The sequence below is a fragment of the Dermochelys coriacea genome, chromosome 6, assembly GCF_009764565.3.
Source record: "Dermochelys coriacea isolate rDerCor1 chromosome 6, rDerCor1.pri.v4, whole genome shotgun sequence".
In the NCBI taxonomy this organism is placed as follows: domain Eukaryota; kingdom Metazoa; phylum Chordata; order Testudines; family Dermochelyidae; genus Dermochelys; species Dermochelys coriacea.
This window is the reverse complement of record NC_050073.1, coordinates 22,434,356-22,452,776: the sequence shown is the minus strand read 5'-3', so window position 1 is coordinate 22,452,776 and position 18,421 is coordinate 22,434,356. Positions and strand designations below refer to the sequence as shown.

Genomic DNA, 18,421 nt, shown 5'->3' with positions numbered 1-18,421 from the left:
TGACAAATAATAATTTAAAAAAAACAACCAGGAATAGGAGCGAGGTCACGTGTTCCAAACAGGGATCCAGGGGAGACACTAAGCAGAGTCCCTTGCAAGTTATTTGCCTTTTTCAATCCCAGAATGGTGGGTGGAGCTCACCAGCAAAAGAGAAGCTTACCCTCTCAAATGAGGGAGAAGCCAGAATACCCTGGAGTTAACCGATTATGGGCGACTAAATGACAGAACCTACCAGGCTAGGGTGCAAGTCACAGGATCAAAACAAGTGATCTAGAGGGAGACACCAAGCAGAGAACCCGTTGAAAAGCACTTGCTTTGCAGCCTTGCAGAGCGAGGCCCTTGGTTTCTCCACCAAGTAGTATAGAGGTTAGTGACTGCGTACATTTCTCCACATTGCCTCGTTAATACTGGGCCTCTTTCCGCTGAGACTGCCAACAAGGATGCCAGTTGGTGCCAGCTGTGGTAACGGCTTTGTGCTATGGATACTTGGCCAGTAGGAAGTGGACTGAAACCTTCATGGCACAGGTCACTGAACAGTCTATGGACAATTAAATCTTCTCACAGCTATTCACCTAGCAGGCCAGATTTGAAGTGGGCGTCTAGAAGTGAGAGGTGAATAAACAATTTCTTTTCTTATCCTTAATTAAACTACTATTTGAAATAGCAGGCCCATCTCAATATTTGGAGTGGTTTTTGATGATCTAGGGGTTGTTTTAATTATTGTCTGAGATTGCAAAATGGTACAAACTTAAACAACTAGAGAGAGAAACCAATTCTCACTCCAGTAATGTAAAACTGACAATGTTTCTAATTATAGTCTGGTTCTATGAGGTCTGAATTATCCAACTAGAAGACAGTAAATACTTTAGACGACTCGTGTTATTTTTTTTCCTCTTCACAGCGTCAGTGAATTTCTCACTCTCTCTCCATTATACGGCAGTTAGGAAGCGGACATACAGATGAAGTCGTCCCTGGTCATGAATAATGAGAGGGAGAATTTTCTAGAACAAGGCAGAAATGTGAAAGGTCTTTCTTCTTATGGGGTGACATTTGCATCCCTAAGTGATGACATAATAAGACAGCAAACAAAAAAAGCTTTATATCCTTATGCTGCTTTTGAAATCTCTCAGAGCTGACTCAGTTCCTCACTTGTAATTCGGTGAAAGGAGTTTAAAACCTATTTGCATCAGGCTGATTGACTTCTCGTTGTGTGTTCTAGTTGTTCTTGTTTTTAAACATCCAATGCAAATAAAAAGGCAGCCTACATCAATATTAATAATGCTATTTTACAGTGCCTTCTGTTCCGACGTATCCCTAAACACTTTACAGACCAACAGAATCACTTCACTAGCCACTGAAATGCAGCCACCCCACTACAGGCCCTGATACAACCCAGTGTTTAAGTACATCTAGCCTGTTGGGACTACTCATGAGCTTAAAGTTAGGCACATGCCCAGGGGTATGTCTATACTACGAAATTGGGTCGAATTTATAGAAGTCGGTTTAGTAGAAAGCGTTTTTATACAGTCGAGGGTATAAATGTGTAAACAAATGCTCTAAGTGCATGTAGTCGACGGACTGTGTCCACAGTACCGAGGCAACCGTCGACTTCCAGAGCTCTACACTGTGAGTAGCTATCCCACAGTTCCCGCAGTCTCCAACGCCCATTTGAATTCTGTGTAGAAATCCCAGTGCCTGATGGGGCTAAAACATTGTCGCGGGTGACACTGGGTACATATCGTCAGGCCCCCATTCCCTCCCTCCCTCCCTCCCTCCCTCCCTCCATAAGGCAAGGGCAGACAATCATTTTGTGCCTTTTTTCTTGAGTTACCTGTGCAGACGTCATGCCACGGCAAGCATGGAGCCCGCTCAGCTAACTGTCACCGTATGTCTCCTGGGTGCTGGCGGACGTGGTACTGCATTGCTACACAGCAGCAGTTTATTGCCTTTTGGCAGCAGACAGTGCAGTATGACTGGTAGCCGTCGTCAACATAGTCCTGGGTGCTTCTTTAACCGGGCGCCTGGGCAAACATGGGAGTGACTCAGACAGGTCATTTTCCTTGTTTCGTCTCATGGCGATTGAGTCCTACCGGCAGTGCACTGTCTTTTAATCTGCAGCTAGCAGAAGACGATGGCCAGTAGTCATACTGCACCGTCTTCTGCCGAGCACCCAGGAGGTGACGATGGCTAGCGGTCATACTGCACAGTCTGCTGCCAGCATGATGTATAAAGATAGATGACGTGGCTCAAAACAAGAAATAGACCAGATTTGTTTTGTATTCATTTTCTCCTCCCTCCCTCTGTGAAATCGACGGCCTGCTAAACCCAGTTTTGAGTTCTATCCTTGAGGCGGCCATTCAGTTTCTTGCAAAGCCACCCCCTTTGTTGATTTTAATTCCCTGTAAGCCATGTTGTCAGTCGCCCCTCCCTCCATCAGGGCAACAGCAGACAATCGTTCTGCGCCTTTTTTCTGTGCAGACGCCATACCACGACAAGCATGGAGCCCGCTCAGATCACTTTGGCAATTAGGAGCACATTAAACATCACACGCACTATCCAGCAGTATATGCGGCACCAGAACCTGGCAAAGCGAAACCGGGTGAGTAGGTGACATCAGCACGGTGACGAGAGTGATGAGTACATGGACACAGGCTTCTCTCAAAGCACGGGCCCTGCCAATGTGGGCATCGTGATGCTAATGGGGCAGGTTCATGTGGTGGAACGCCGATTCTGGGCTCGGGAAACAAGCACAGAGTGGTGGGACCGCATAGTGTTGCAGGTCTGGGAAGATTCCCAGTGGCTGCGAAACTTTTGCATGCGTAAGGGCACTTTCATGGAACTTTGTGACTTGCTTTCTCCTGCCCTGAGGCACAAGAATACCAAGATGAGAGCAGCCTTCACAGTTGAGAAGCGAGTGGCAATAGCCATGTGGAAACTTGCAACTCCAGACAGCTACCGGTCAGTCGGGAATCAATTTGGAGTGGGCAAATCTACTGTGGGGGCTGCTGTGATTCAAGTAGTCAACGCAATCAAAGATCTGCTGATATCAAGGGTAGTGACCCTGGGAAATGTGCAGATCATAGTAGATGGCTTTGCTGCAATGGGATTCCCTAACTGTGGTGGGGCCATAGACGGAACCCATATCCCTATCTTGGCACCGGAGCACCAAGCCAGCGAGTACATAAACCGCAAGGGGTACTTTTCAATAGTGCTGCAAGCACTGGTGGATCACAAGGGACGTTTCACCAACATCAACGTGGGATGGCCGGGAAAGGTACATGACGCTCGCATCTTCAGGAACTCTGGTCTGTTTCAAAAGCTGCAGGAAGGGACTTTCTTCCCAGACCAGAAAATAACCGTTGGGGATGTTGAAATGCCTATAGTTATCCTTGGGGACCCAGCCTACCCCTTAATGCCATGGCTCATGAAACCATACATAGGCAGCCTGGAGAGTAGTCAGGAGCTGTTCAACTACAGGCTGAGCAAATGCAGAATGGTGGTAGAATGTGCATTTGGACGTTTAAAAGCGCACTGGCGCAGTTTACTGACTCGGTTAGACCTCAGCAAAACCAATATTCCCACTGTTATTACTGCTTGTTGTGCGCCCCACAATATCTGTGAGAGTAAGGGGGAGACGTTTATGGCGGGGTGGGAGGTTGAGGCAAATCGCCTGGCTGCTGGTTACGCACAGCCAGACACCAGTGCGATTAGAAGAGCACAGGAGGGTGCGGTGCGCATCAGAGAAGCTTTGAAAACCAGTTTCATGACTAGCCAGGCTACGGTGTGAAAGTTCTGTTAGTTTATCCTTGATGAAACCCCCCGCCCCTTGGTTCACTCTACTTCCCTGTAAGCTAACCACCCTCCCCATCTCCCTTCAATCACCACTTGCAGAGGCAATAAAGTCATTGTTGCTTCACATTCATGCATTCTTTATTAATTCATCACACAAATAGGGGGATAATTACCAAGGTAGCCTAGGAGGGGTGGTGGAGGAGGGAAGGACAAGGCCACACAGCACTTTAAAAGTTTAAAACTTATTGAATGCCAGCCTTCTGTTACTTGGGCAATCCTCTGGGGTGGAGTGGCTGGGTGGCCAAAGGCCCCCCCACTGCGTTCTTGGGCATCTGGGTGAGGAGGCTATGGAATTTGGGGAGGAGGGCGGTTGGTTACACAGGGGCTGTAGCAGCGGTCTGTGCTCCTGCTGACTTTCCTGCAGCTCAGCCATACGCTGGAGCATATTAGTTTGATCCTCCAGCAGCCTCAGCATTGAATCCTGCCTCCTCTCATCACGCTGCTGCCACCTTTCAGCTTCAGCCCTCTCTTCAGCCCGCCACCTCTCCTCCCGGTCATTTTGTGCTTTCCTGCACTCTGACATTGTCTGCCTCCATGCATTTGTCTGTGCTCTGTCAGAGTGGGAGGACAGCATGAGCTCAGAGAACGTTTCATCGCAAGTGTGTTTTTTTCGCCTTCTAATCTTCACTAGCCTCTGGGAAGGAGAAGATCCTGTGATCCTTGAAACATATGCAGCTGGTGGAGGAAAAAAAAAAAGGGGACAGTGGTATTTAAAAAGACACATTTTTATAGAACAATGGGTACACTCTGTTTCACGGTAAACCTTGCTGTTAACATTACATACATAGCACATGTGCTTTCGTTACAAGGTCGCATTTTGCCTCCCCCCTCGCCCCGAATGGCTAACAGCAGGGAACGTTTCTATTCAGCCATAGGCAAACAGCCCAGCAGGAACGGGCACCTCTGAATGTCCCCTTAAGAAAAGCACCCTATTTCAACCAGGTGACCATGAATGATATCACTCTCCTGAGGATAACACAGAGAGATAAAGAACGGATGTTGTTTGAACGCCAGCAAACGTACATTGCAATGCTTTGTTCTACAATGATTCCCGAGTACGTGCTAATGGCCTGGAGTGGTAAAGTATCCTACCATGGTGGATGGAATAAGGCTGATCTCCCCAGAAACCTTTTGCAAAGGCTTTGGGAGTATATCCAGGAGAGCCACGAATGTCAGGGCAAATTCATCATTAAACATGCTGGCTTTTAAACCTTGTATAGTATTTTAAAAAGTACACTCACCAGAGGTCCCTTCTCCGCCTGCTGGGTCCGGGAGGCAGCCTTGGGTGGGCTCGGGGGGTACTGGCTCCAGGTCCAGGGTGAGAAACAGTTCCTGGCTGTCGGGAAAACCGGTTTCTCCACTTGTTTGCTGTGAGCTATCTACAACCTCATCATCATTGTCTTCCTCGTCCCCAAAACCTGCTTCCGTGTTGCCTCCATCTCCATTGAAGGAGTCAAACAACACGGCTGGGGTAGTGGTGGCTGAACCCCCTAAAATGGCATGCAGCTCATCATAGAAGCGGCATGTTTGGGGCTCTGACCCAGAGCGGCCGTTCGCCTCTCTGGTTTTCTGGTAGGCTTGCCTCAGCTCCTTAAGTTTCACACGGCACTGCTTCGGGTCCTTGTTATGGCCTCTGTCCTTCATGCCCTGGGAGATTTTCACAATGTTTTGGCATTTCGAAAACTGGAACGTAGTTCTGATAGCACGGATTCCTCTCCCCATACAGCGATCAGATCCCATACCTCCCGTTCGGTCCATGCTAGAGCTCTTTTGCAATTCTGGGACTCCATCATGGTCACCTCTGCTGATGAGCTCTGCTTGGTCACCTGCAGCTTGCCACACTGGCCAAACAGGAAACTGAAATTCAAAAGTTCACAGGCCTTTTCCTGTCTACCTGGTCAGTGCATCTGAGTTGAGAGTGCTGTCCAGAGCGGTCATAATGGGGCACTCTGCGATAGCTCCCGGAGGCCAATACCATCTAATTGCGTCCACAGTATCCCAAATTTGACCCAGCAAAACCGATTTCAACGCTAATCCCATTGTCGGGGGTGGAGCAAAGAAATCAATTTTAAGAGCCCTTTAAGTTGAAAAAAAGGGCTTCGTCATATGGACGGTGCAGGGTTACATCGATTTAACGCTGCTAAATTTGACCTCAACGCCTAGTGTAGACCAGGGCTAGGTACCATAATGAATTGCGACCAGGGTAGAAAGTAGTAGTTTAAGAACTAATAGAACACAACAGTGTAGAGCAAGGATCAAAGGACATAGAAGATAATGGGAACTATGTAAAAAGAAAAGGAGTACTTTTGGCACCTTAGAGACTAACAAATTTATTAGAGCATAAGCTTTTGTGAGCTCTAATAAATTTGTTAGTCTCTAAGGTGCCACAAGTCCTCCTTTTCTTTTTACGGATACAGACTAACATGGCTGCTACTCAAACCGGGAACTATATAGTAGTACACAGATCCCCAACGTTATATTATGCTGAGCTAGCGTTTTCTGAGGCTCTTAGGGGTTGATCTCCTGCCCACTCAAGTCAATGGAAAGACTCCCATGGGCTAAGTGGATTTTGGATCAGGCCCTTATTCTGCACAAGCTAAGCCCAGTTGTATTTTATTCCACTTAATCATAGAATCATAGAGTATCAGGGTTGGAAGGGACCTCAGGAGATCATCTAGTCCAAACCCCTGGTCAAAGGCAGACCAATCCCCAACTAAATCACTTGGCTGTTATTTCCTTTAATTTTTCTGTTTTCTAACTTTGCTTTATTTAGGCCACCGTGGATTTAATTGGCTGTTAGCTCTGGCTTGCAGCACCAATTCCATCTTGCTAAAAAAGGAAAACCAGACTAAGGATTCAAACAAGTCTGTGCAGAGACAGAGGTACTCATGTGTCACAGGTTTCAGAGTAGCAGCCGTGTTAGTCTGTATTCGCAAAAAGAAAAGGAGTACTTGTGGCACCTTAGAGACTAACAAATTTATTAGAGCATAAGCTTTCGTGAGCTACAGCTCACTTCATCGGATGCATTTCGAATGCATCCGATGAAGTGAGCTGTAGCTCACGAAAGCTTATGCTCTAATAAATTTGTTAGTCTCTAAGGTGCCACAAGTACTCCTTTTCTTCATGTGTCACAGCAGATGCTAAGATGCTGCCTGTGCATGACTGGGGCACAACAAGGAAAAAGTAAAGACCTAGAGGCACTGCAGACAGCACCCAAACACAACTGCACAGCAAGAGGAGGTCAAGTTTCCTTTGGAGCACGTTTTCCTCTCCCCACATCCAGTGGAGGCAACAAACTGATGTGGGAAAAGTAAACCTTCCCCAAGGAATTTTAAATATTGCTGCGTGATTCACTCAGCTTCTACTGGTCTGCAAGCAAAGCAGATACCAAACTGGGATGCAACCACATCCACACGAAACAAGTTGTGCTACTGCTAGAGGGCCAGGCAACCGGATGCAACCAACACATTGGCTGCTACTTTGACTCTCGTTATAGCGATTAAAGCTGTTGGTGTAAAATTACGATGATTCATTGTTATGATGAGACATTTCAACCATATAAAAATACAGCATACCCCTTTAGCTTTTAATATACATGTATCTCACAGCCAGGAGAGCTTGTGGCACCTTAGAGACTAACAAATTTATTTGAGCATAAGCTTTCGTGAGCTACAGCTCACTTCATCGGAGAGACAGCTTACGGAATAAAGCCTCCTTTCAGGTTGACCTTCTCAAAATAGTATTTGAAATCGTGTATAGCATATGTGTATTGCTGACCATTATTTAAAATAACAAAACAAAAGAGAGAGTTTAGCACAGACTTAAAGGGGCACAAGCAGGTAGTTTGGCCTCCAATTTTACAAAAGAAAGTGGCCAGGGAGTTGTGCAGCTCTGAAACAGACATCATAAAGGCAATGGCCTCTGAGTCAAAACTGGCCACCTAAGTCGATGGGTATTTGCTCATTTCTGTGGGAATTGGGAAGCCATGTCTCACTGGTGTAGGAAGTTAAGAGCTTGGCAGCAATAGAGATTGAAGTCTCCCGAAACCATGGTTACATGGTAAGCATCTGCTGGATTTCAACATGCGTTGCTGATCCAGAAATAATTTCCTGTTTGATTTGATAGTACTAGTAGGAATCAAGAGCATAGCAGGAACAATTGTGCCACTTCATGCTGCATCCAGCTAGTCATCAGCTTTCAAGGGAAAAAAAGAAAAGGAGTACTTGTGGCACCTTAGAGACTAACAAATTTATTTGAGCATAAGCTTTCGTGAGCTACAGCTACAGCTCACTTCATCCGATGAAGTGAGCTGTAGCTCACAAAAGCTTATGCTCAAATAAATTTGTTAGTCTCTAAGATGCCACGAGTACTCCTTTTCTTTTTTGCGAATACAGACTAACACGGCTGCTACTCTGAAACAAGGGAAAAAAGATAGTCATTTCTTTTTGGCAGGTAGGCACGACTCTCTGGGAGGAAAAGGGAACTAGAATGATGCTGTAAGTCCTCTCCTGCCCCCTCAGAGAAAATCTCTGTAATAAGCCTGGCAGAGAGCACCTATTGCCTGTAGTTTTCATCCTTTGGGGTCCCTCCTTTCATTGAATGGCTTCCACTAACCCACACACTTGTATTGTTGCCTATGGCATATAAGCAAGAGCTAGATGACTAAACAGGATGCAAAGCCAGCATATAAAGGTCTGAGATCAAATCAGCTCTTCACCCTGCCAGCATTCAGGGGGCTTTAAAGGAGCTGGGAGGAGAACGCCCCTCCTGCACAAGCAGTGGAGGGCTGCCATAAGTGGCTTTTTGCTGTCACGCTCACATCCCCCGGCATAAAGACCATGCTGGGATTGGAGGGCGAGCCTCCATAGTGCTCACTGGGGTGGGTCCAGGCAGCCTAAGTAAGGTTGCTGTAAATTTGAACTTCCCCTGGGACTCTTGATTTATACCAGGGGGTGCTTTCAGTCCCCAGCTGGCTCAGAATCGGTGCAGCACAAGCCTGGTTACAAACTCTTTTGCCCCACCGCCCCCTGGGCTCTGCCCAGGCCCCTTCCAGGAGGCACAGCCCAGACTCTATCTCAGAGAGAATTTACGAGGTTCACTTACAAACTGAAGATTTACTGGAGTTCACTCTGGAAACCTCACCTGAAGTACAATGGGGATTTAACTTCTGCCCACTCCATAACCTGGCACAACAATATCCTTTTGAGCAAGAAAAGAAGACAGGAATCTCCTTCATGAAACAAAAGTAATCACAGTACTTAACACTCCTCATCTGTGGATCTCAGAGCAGTTTGCAGAGGTGGGTGAACATTTTCCAGATGAAACGGAAGTGCAGAGAACTGACTTTCTGCAAGTCTCACCGTTAGACACTGGCGGAGAACCCAGCCCTCTGACTTGAGGATAGCGCCCTTTGCATTACACCAGTGGTTCTCAACCAGAGCCCCCGGGGGGCTGCGAGCAGGTTTCAGGGGGGCCACAAAGCAGGGCCAGTGTTAGACTCGCTGGGGCCCAGGGCAGAAAGCCAAAGCCCTACTGCATGGGGCTGAAACCCCCGGAGCTGCAGCTGAAGCCTGAGCAACATAGCTTTGCGGGGACCCCTATGGCATGGGGCCCCAAGCAATTGCCCTGTTTGCTACCCTCTAACACCACCCCTGGCTTTTATAAACAGGAAAACAGTTGTGGCACAGCTGGGCCAGGGAGTTTTTAATAGCATATTGCGGGGGCCTCAGAAAGAAAGCTTGAGAACCCTGCACTACACAACATTTCCTGAAGATATTCCAGTGACCTACAGAAGAGGTCCAGAAGAGGGTGTACTCCTCCGAGGAGACTTGCTGCTCAGGTATACCCCAGAAACAGAGACAGTCACACTTCTGCGATGCTCCCTGCATCAGCTGGCTCAGAAGCAGAGATCCAACCTAGCACCAGGCAAGAAAAATGTTGCTACTCTTCTGTCTGTCCCTCTTTTCTTGCCAAACCCAAGACTACCCTTTAAAATTAAAGATGTACAGATCTTAAATTCATAGATTTTTAAGGCCAGAAGGGACCATTATGACTATCTAGTCTGACCTCCTTCATAAAGTAGGTCAAAGAACCTCACTCAATAATTTCTGTACCAAGCCTATAAGTTCTGTTTGAGCTACACCATCTCTTTTAGAAAGACATCCTGTCTCGATTTAAAGACAGTAAGCGATGGAGAATCCACCATGTCCTGTAGGGAACTCAGACAGAGTGAAATGCTGCCAACAGGGAAGTGAAAAGGTAAGTCCCAAATTGCTACAATCCACATCAAAGGACATTCATTCTGCTCAGAGCGAAGTTTCATTCCACTCCAAATGGGCTCCAAAGTTAATAGGCTTATAATGCAACGGCATCATCCACTTGGCAGATGTGGAGTAATGTGTTTCCAACCGGGTTACTGCACCTTCCTCCTTCAGCCAGAAGAGAGGATGAAAGGAGTCAGCTGCTGTGGCTCTGGGACAATGAAGAGATGCAGGGGATAAAAAGAAGCCCCCTTTCTCCTGACTCTGAGCTCCCTTCCATAGCTTCGGGGGGAGAAGAGAAGTCCCACAGGCTGTCAGAGCTGCAGCCTGGCTCCCACAACATGCATATTTTATAAGCGAGGCAAAATGGACAGCGTGAAAGGTGCATAAATGCCAGTTTTAGGAGAAGAGATGCAATTCTTGCCCTTCTAATGGCTCTATGGCTCTTCTTGGATCTATGCAGCTGCAGACAGCAGCATCACCCTTCCCAGCTTCATGGGGGGCTAAGGTGGGGGAATTAAAAGGAGGTGGTGGTTGCTGTTGCTCAGTTGACCTAACTTGGTAGCTGCTGCTGCTGCTCCCAGAGCCTAGCAGAGTGAAGACAGGTAGCTACTCCAGATACAGTGCAACTCTGCATACAAGGTATATTTTCAAAAGCACAAATGGGAGTTCAGTGCCCAAATCCCACTGAGTTTCAGTACTGCTGGTTGTGCTTTTCAAATCAACCCATCTATTTCTTTCAGGAAAACCAGTTGTTTGGACACCGTTCAAATAAGGTGCCTAGTAAACTATGCTCTAGTGCAGCATAGAGGCCTACTGTAGGCAGGGCTAACACATAGGAGCCTAGGGAAAAAAATAGCTTCTAAGAGTATGTCTAACTAGAGATGATCCAAAGTATCTGTACACCCAGGAATGCTTTGGTGAGCAGGTCATAAACTGAACCCAGAACCAAATTTTGTAACTGGTGCTTATCTAAAATGAGCTGAACCAGAACTCTGGATTCAAACATTAAAAACTTGGCTGTTCAAAATCTGGATCCAAGTTTTGAGCTTTGGGCTTTAATCTACTTTCAGCAGTCAAAGCGGGGCCTTAGGGGAAGAGGTGGAGCAGGGAAAGAGATCTGGTTACCGGCCATTAGAAAGGTGGCAAGCCTATGAGTCAGTGGATACACCAGCTGAGGATCTGGTGCTGTGACTAAGTATTTCACCTTTGAAATACCTTCCTTTGAAATTAGATATTTGCTATGTGCACCCACTTTCCTATGGTGTAAGGTGTTCTTTAATACATATTTTTAGAAAACTTTCATGAAAGAAACATGTCACATAATACACAACCCAGGAAGAGGCAGCTGAACCTTACAGGAGGGATAGTGCCCTACAGTAACAAACAATGGGCTTGCACCTATAGAAAGTGCCATAACACCGACGAGTCTGAGCTACAGATACAGGTGGCCCTAATGTGTCCTATAAAAGTTGCCATGTGCCATTCAATCTGGCTGTGTCCTTGTCTGAAAGGGCCATTTGCTCAAATGCAGCTACCTCAAAGATGTGGATGAACCATTAACTGATGGATAAGGCCTTCTCGGCATATTGTTTTTTTAGGATTTAAATGGGAGACCTAGGGATATATAGCTCTTGGATGTGCTGATGTGGCAAACTAGAGCTTTAGCTTCAAATCTGCATCAAAGAAAAATACCCTGCCTCAAGCAAAAGGCAAAACTCTGCTCTCAGGTCTGCCTGTTGGACCTTGACTCCACGATTCAGCTCTGTATCAGAGCCACAATACCCACCAGATGTGAAACGCTCGCTATTTGGGTACAAACTAATAGCAGGGATGCGATATCAGTACATTGACCTCTTCCTTTTGTACCATTCTGCATGTTTAATAAGGCAAACAATCTGGTGCCTGCTGTTAAACTTCACCCACAGCACATTTGTTCTCCTTTCTTCTGCATTTTAGATTTTTCTCAAACAAGAAAGTCACATTGAGCAAATAAAAGTTAGCCTAACTGCCATAAAACCGCTCCTGTCAGGAGACAGGCAGGTATTCCAGAGAGCTTGCAGTGCCTGACTAAATATTTACATTTGAACAGCTCATTTCCAAAGTCTAAAAATAGATAATGATACAGGACTAAAAAATGTCCAGGTTTGTCATCTCTTTGTTTCACCACCCATTTAGTGTTACATTTTAAATCCTTAGTAGTGTACTATTCACACAGCACTGCTCCTGGCTGGCAGGCAAAATGCTGTCATGTATCTATGTAAAAGCAGACTTGTAGGCATTTAGTGGTGGATTTATTGGCAATCTGGTTTATGTTATTGGACCTTGGGTCCTGATACACTAATTAAGTTAGGGCTCTCTAGTGACTGGACTGCTGAATTCAGTTTTCTATTGTTCTTTTAGTTTCATGTTTCTCAGCGCACTCAACTGGGCATCATGACTCCCCTCTGATCTAGAATTAGTACATATTGGCACAAGTTTCTGAATGTAACCTCTCAATGGGGCATTTGCAAATGCATGTATTTGCATGCACCAGGCTGTGTGACTGCAAATTTTGCAGATGCATTTGCTGAAGCCCTTTGGCCATTTTAGCTCCATGACTACCTGGTCCATTCATCATGTGCCAAATGTTCTGAGACCAAGGACTATTTCTAGTTATTGTATTAGATAACGATCTTCAATGGACCACTGTACAGGAAAATCCAAGCTCTCTGCAAATGTACAGGAAAGTCTTCACGGAGTCTTTGAGACCTGCAGACTGCAAATGGAAAAGTTTGTTGTGCAATACAGAGGTGAAAAATGTAAGTGATACGACTTTTGGAAATATAGACAAATTACACTTGAGCAATTAGACACAAAAGTTCACATAGAATTATGCAATAAGAACACACCTGGGAATGGTGTCAGGCATGAGACTGAGCGTCATCAATCATGAGACAGGGTACATCTACACAGCAAAAAAAAATGCCATGGCAGTGAGTCTCAGAGTCCAGGTCAACTGACTCAGGTTGCACTGCAGGGCTTGCACTGAGGGGCTAAAAAGAGCAGTGTAGACATTTGGGATCAGATGAGCCCAGGCTCTGGGAACCTCCACCTCGGTGGGTTTCAGAGCTTGGGCTCAAGCCTGAGCAGAAACACCTACCCTGCTATTTTTAGCTCCGCAGGGCAAGCCTAAGTCAGTTGACCCAGGCTGAGACTCCTTGCTGAGCATCTTATTTTGCTGTGGATAGATGTACTCTACATGTCATCAACCAACAAGGTCTGGACATATTAATAGTACAAACTCCTTCAAATGTATTGAAGGTTTCCCCCAAATGGTTTCAATTTTTCTTTTCAACCAACAACTGCTTTTAGAAGTAAGTATCCTTCTACCAGGAAAAGTAAGTCCTGGTAGATTGGGGATATTTCTAGCATCTTATTAGGAAGGATTTGCCATAAAGGATCAGCCCATCCATTATCTTGCATCATCTGATGGTGGTCAGTACATGATATTTCAGAGGTTAGCACAAAAAAGGAAGAACCCCCCCCCCAAACAACAACTTAATCTGTTGCACAATTCTGCATGTTGGGAAGATTCCTTCCTGACCCCTCCAAAAAATAAGGTTCAGCTCTGAAGCATGAGACTCTTTTTCTCTTACTGGCTCAGCTTTTAAAGACACAAATGTTTTTAGCGGCACAACTCTTTTTTAAATCCAGAGACAGTATTTGACTCTCATCTCCCATAGCATGGAATTCCACAGTATTTTTGTTGTTGCTATTGTTTCTTTAAAAATACACTGCAAGTTTTTCTAAAGCTTATGGATTGTTTCATCCCGACACCACACATTTGTTTACCTAGGGCTTGATATGAAGTGCAATGAAGTCAAAATAACACGCCCATTGACTTCAATGAGCTTTGGATCAGGCCTGTAGGTAACAAGAAAAAATAGTCAAATCTAGTAAAAATGAAATGGAGCACACGCAAAAGGCCTGAAAGCCACATTCCGTATTGACACAATCTCAATCCAAATGTTTTCGTCTAGGTCAGAGGTTCTCAAACTGTGGTCTGCGGACCACCAGTGGTCCGCAAGCTCCATTCAGGTGATCCGTGGATAGTTCCCTCTAAGGTGCGTGCCTGGGTGGCCGCACAGGAGAAAATGAAGGGCCACCCACCTAATTAGTGGAGCCGCGCAGGCCTGGCTCCACTAATTAGGTGCCTGCACCCTGGAGAAGACTCTTATGTAAAGTGAGATGGTGGCCTTGGGGGGAATAGGGGATAGATGGGAGGGGGCAGTGGGGTGAGAAGAGGGAGTGGGGGGAATTTGGGACGTGCAGGGCTGCGGTGACCAGAGAAAGAGGCGACTTTCCCCAGCTCCAGGGCTGCGGCTGCCAGGGAGAGAAGGTCCTCCTACCCAGCCCCAGCTCGCGGGCTACTGTGGCAGGGGAGAGAGAGAGGTGGGGCAATTTGCCCCAGGCCCCGCAGGGGCCCCCACGAGAGTTTTCAGACCCGGAGCGGAAGAAGCAGCGGCGGCAATTCAGCGGCTCCTTCAGTGCCGCCAAACACACCCAGAGTGAAAGACCCACCCCTGAAGATCCGCCGCCGCTCCGGGTCTTCAGCGACAATTGGGCAGCGAGGGGACCTTCCGCTCCATGTCTTCAGCGAAGTGCCCCGAAGACCCGGAGCGGAAGGACCCACGCCGCCGAAGACCCCAGACCCCCTGAATCCTCTGGGAGGCCCTGCAGCAAACCTGGTATTTGTGTGAGTGTTCAGTGTATAAGAGGTTGGACGCCACAAGGAATGCCTCAAAGCAGTGGTTTTCAAACTTTTTAAGCCGTGTGCCCATTCCAAATAATGTAGTCTACTGTGAACCCCCATCTGAGATAGGGTCATAATACACCTATGGTTAGGTTGCAAAGTCTTACTAAATAAAGTGCGTTGTGTGCCATTACAGGATTTTTCTTGCATACCCCCAATGAGAGCTCGCATACCCCAGTCTGAAAACCACTGCCTCAAAGGAACTCCGGGACTGGGGTACACCTATTATTAGTCTGCAAGGCAAAGTCAGGTCTGGCAAAGCCCAGAGGAGAGTGCTTGTGAGGCTCACAGGTGGGCGGTGTCAGGAAGCAGATATCCAGTTATGCACAAACAAGTCTTCCTCATATGGAAGGGAGGGGGGACGAGAAGGTGACTCAGTCCAGTGACCCAAGAACCATCACTGATGCACACATTGACAGAGAGGAGAGAACACGAGTATAAAGCTACTGTGTTTATCCAAAATGGAAAGACTGGCGAAGGAAGTTTTCACAGAGAAGCGGGTTTTGCAGAGAGATGCGGAGGAGGGAGGGGATGCTTGCAGCACTGAAGTGGACAGCAATTCCAAATGTGGGAGAGCCTTACAGAAAGTTGGGATTTGCTGCCTTCATAGTCACTCCATACCCATCCTTCGACCAAGCCACTGCCAGCAACTCAGGCAATCCCTTCTTTGTGCCAGTTCCTTCCCCAGTGTCCCTGTCCCTTCCATCTCAGGCAGGTGCATTTAAATTCCCAGTTGTGTCCGGAAGCCTGTATACTGGCTCAAAGGAGGGAGAGAATGAGAATAACCTCACTGCTATCCAAGGGCTTTGCTTGAATATGTGGCTTCTTAGGCAGCCACCCCCTTAGACCAGTGGTTCTCAGACTTTTTGTATTGGCAAACCCTTTCATACAACAAGCCTCTGAGTGCAACCCCCCTTATAAATTACATTTAAAAATATTTAACCCTATTTTAAATGCTGGAGGCAAAGGGGGATTGGGAATGCAGCTGGGGAGGGGATTCCAAGTTGACAGCCCCGTGCGTGGTGGGGCTCCAGCTGGCAGCCCACTAGGTGTGGGGCTGACAGCTCACAACCCCCACGTAATAATCTCGCCACCCCTCTGAGGGCGGGTCACGACCCCTAGTTTGAGAACCCTTGCCTTAGACTATGCTAAACCCAAATCTACACAAGCCAGGAAACAAAATTGAACCTGAAATTGCACTCTACTCCATTGTGCCTTTTCCCACATTCATGAGATATCAAGTCGCTTGTAGTTTGAAGACCCCTCTGCACAGTGGGGTAATGCTCAGTGCTAAAACACCAGCCATTCCCAATACGCTAGAGGACAGAGGGTAAGGAGTGATATCCTGCCCTTACTTTCAGCAGCACAGGGAAGAGTGGTGAGGTTTAATGTATAGTTCAAGAGCCTCCTTCCTTAGGCAGGGCAGAATAGCTCAGGGCAAGTCAGGGAGCACTGGAAACAGAACAGTATGCTCCTGCAAGGGAGCATGGCACAGTAGCAGGTCTGCTAGCCAGCTGAGAGCATGGTCACACACACTACCTGGATCCCACTTCCTTGGCGCCATGATGTGCCTGAGACCACAGTAGCTGACGGGGCGGTAGGTTTGTATAATTTTTGGTGGGCCCAGAATGAGTCCAAGTCCCATTCCCCAGCCCCACCTGCCTAAGGCTCTGCGAGGGAGTTTGGGTGCTGGGGCAGAGGGTTGAGGTTCAGGCCCTGGGAGGGAGTTTGGGTGCAAGCTCTGGGCTGGGGAAGGGATTTGGGGTGCAGGAGGTGGGCTCTGGGAGGAAGTTTGGGTGCGGGGTGCAGGCTCTGGGCTGGGGCAGGGGTGCACAAGAGGGTGAGTGGTGAGACATTTACCTCGGGCAGCTCCCGAAAGCAACCCGCACACCCCTCTGGCAGCAGCTGCTAGGTGGGGGGGGAGGGGACGGGAGGTCTTCACATGCCACTGCCTGTAGGCACCGCCCCCACAGCTCCCCTTGGCTGCAGTTCCAATGGCAGAGTTGGCACTCGGGGTGGGGGCAGCGCACGGAGACTCCTCGCACCCCCCCCGGGGCCTCAAGGACGTGCCAGCCACTTCTGGGAGTGGCGCGCCATATGGAGCGAGGCTGGGCAGGAAGCCGCTTTCGCCCCGCTGTGCTGCCAGTGGTGGCGGCAGGGACCCCCGGGCCCTTTTAAATCGCCCGGGAGAGGCAGGCAGGGCCAGGAGACGCTCTGGGGGTGGCGTGTGGGGGCGGCAGGTGGGGCCGGGGGAGAGACCGGGCCCCGAACATTCGTGGAGCCAGTCCCCCATGCTCTGAATATTCCTGGAGCATGGGCACCACAGGCCAATACCACTCACCGCCCCTTGTAGCTGAGTTAGGTGAGAATCCTTTCTTGTTGCTATGTGAATGCACTGTGACTGGGGGAAGAGAGGAGACTTCCTACATCTTCTTCCCCACAGTGCACCAGCTCAGCTTAGGGCAGGATTTGACCACAGCAGGAGTGAGAGGTTTTGCAGTACAAACGCTGCACTGAGCGAGTCTCTCCTGACACCTCCAAGCACTTTTTCCCCCCCTCCTGTTGGTCTGACATGTCATTATTCAGGTAAAAGACAAGCTACAACAGGAACTACACGCTCTGGTGATCATGGAGACAAGCCATTCAGAAACCTCTTTGGCCCCCAACGGCAAAGAAACTATTCACGGTCTGGATGTTTCACATACCTTTGGTATACACAGTTCTTAAAGGCTGTATTGGAGTATTGGCCAACATGAATTTTTCACAAGGGAATTATGATGAAACAAAACCCTGTGCTGAGCCCTTCAAGTTGAATGCAGTTCATACTAAGGGTCACACAGTTCTCATTTTCTTATCCAAATACTACTGTGGCTTTAACCTAGGAACAGAAGTGGACTAAAAGGGAAAGAAGAATTGGATAGCAGTAGGGAGGCATTGCCATTTAACAACCGGGGCTCCAACGTTAAATGTTCAACAAGGAGGACTCCCAATTCAACTTCTCTCCTTCCCTCTCAGGTAGAAATTATTGTATTACAATAGCATGTAGAAGCTCCAACTGAGAAAAAGGTCCCATTTTTCTAGGCACTGCATACATGCATAGTAAAAGGCCGGCCCTGCACCATAAAGTTTACAGTTAAATACACAAAGGAAGTATTATTATCCCCATTTACAGGTGGGGAATGGAAGCAGAGATTAAGTGACTTTCCCAAGGTTACACAGGAAGCCTGTGGCAGAGATGGGCATCGATCCAAGATCTCCCAAGTCCTAGTTCAGTGCCTGATTCACAAGGCCATCCTTCCTCGCTGTTTTGCCTTAACAAAGAAACAGTATTTTCCCCTCCATTTGATCCCTAGCGACACTGCCTGAGTTGTACTCCGGTCATGACATTTTCCATTAGTGAGAAGGCCAAATGTAGCTCTAGTGAGTAATGAGTAGACACTGGGGAATATTGCACAGCCTGCATATCGGGGGTTAAATAGTACTCTCTGATATTTGCATGCTATTCCCATCAACC

At 47.6% G+C, this 18,421-nt stretch overlaps 1 protein-coding gene across 4 annotated transcripts in view; it reads right to left on the bottom strand.

Annotated features, from left to right (window-relative positions):
* Positions 1-18,421, bottom strand: part of SLC22A18 (solute carrier family 22 member 18) — a 112,778-nt gene that overhangs the window by 67,960 nt on the left and 26,397 nt on the right. The gene's annotated exons all lie outside the window — the stretch shown is intronic.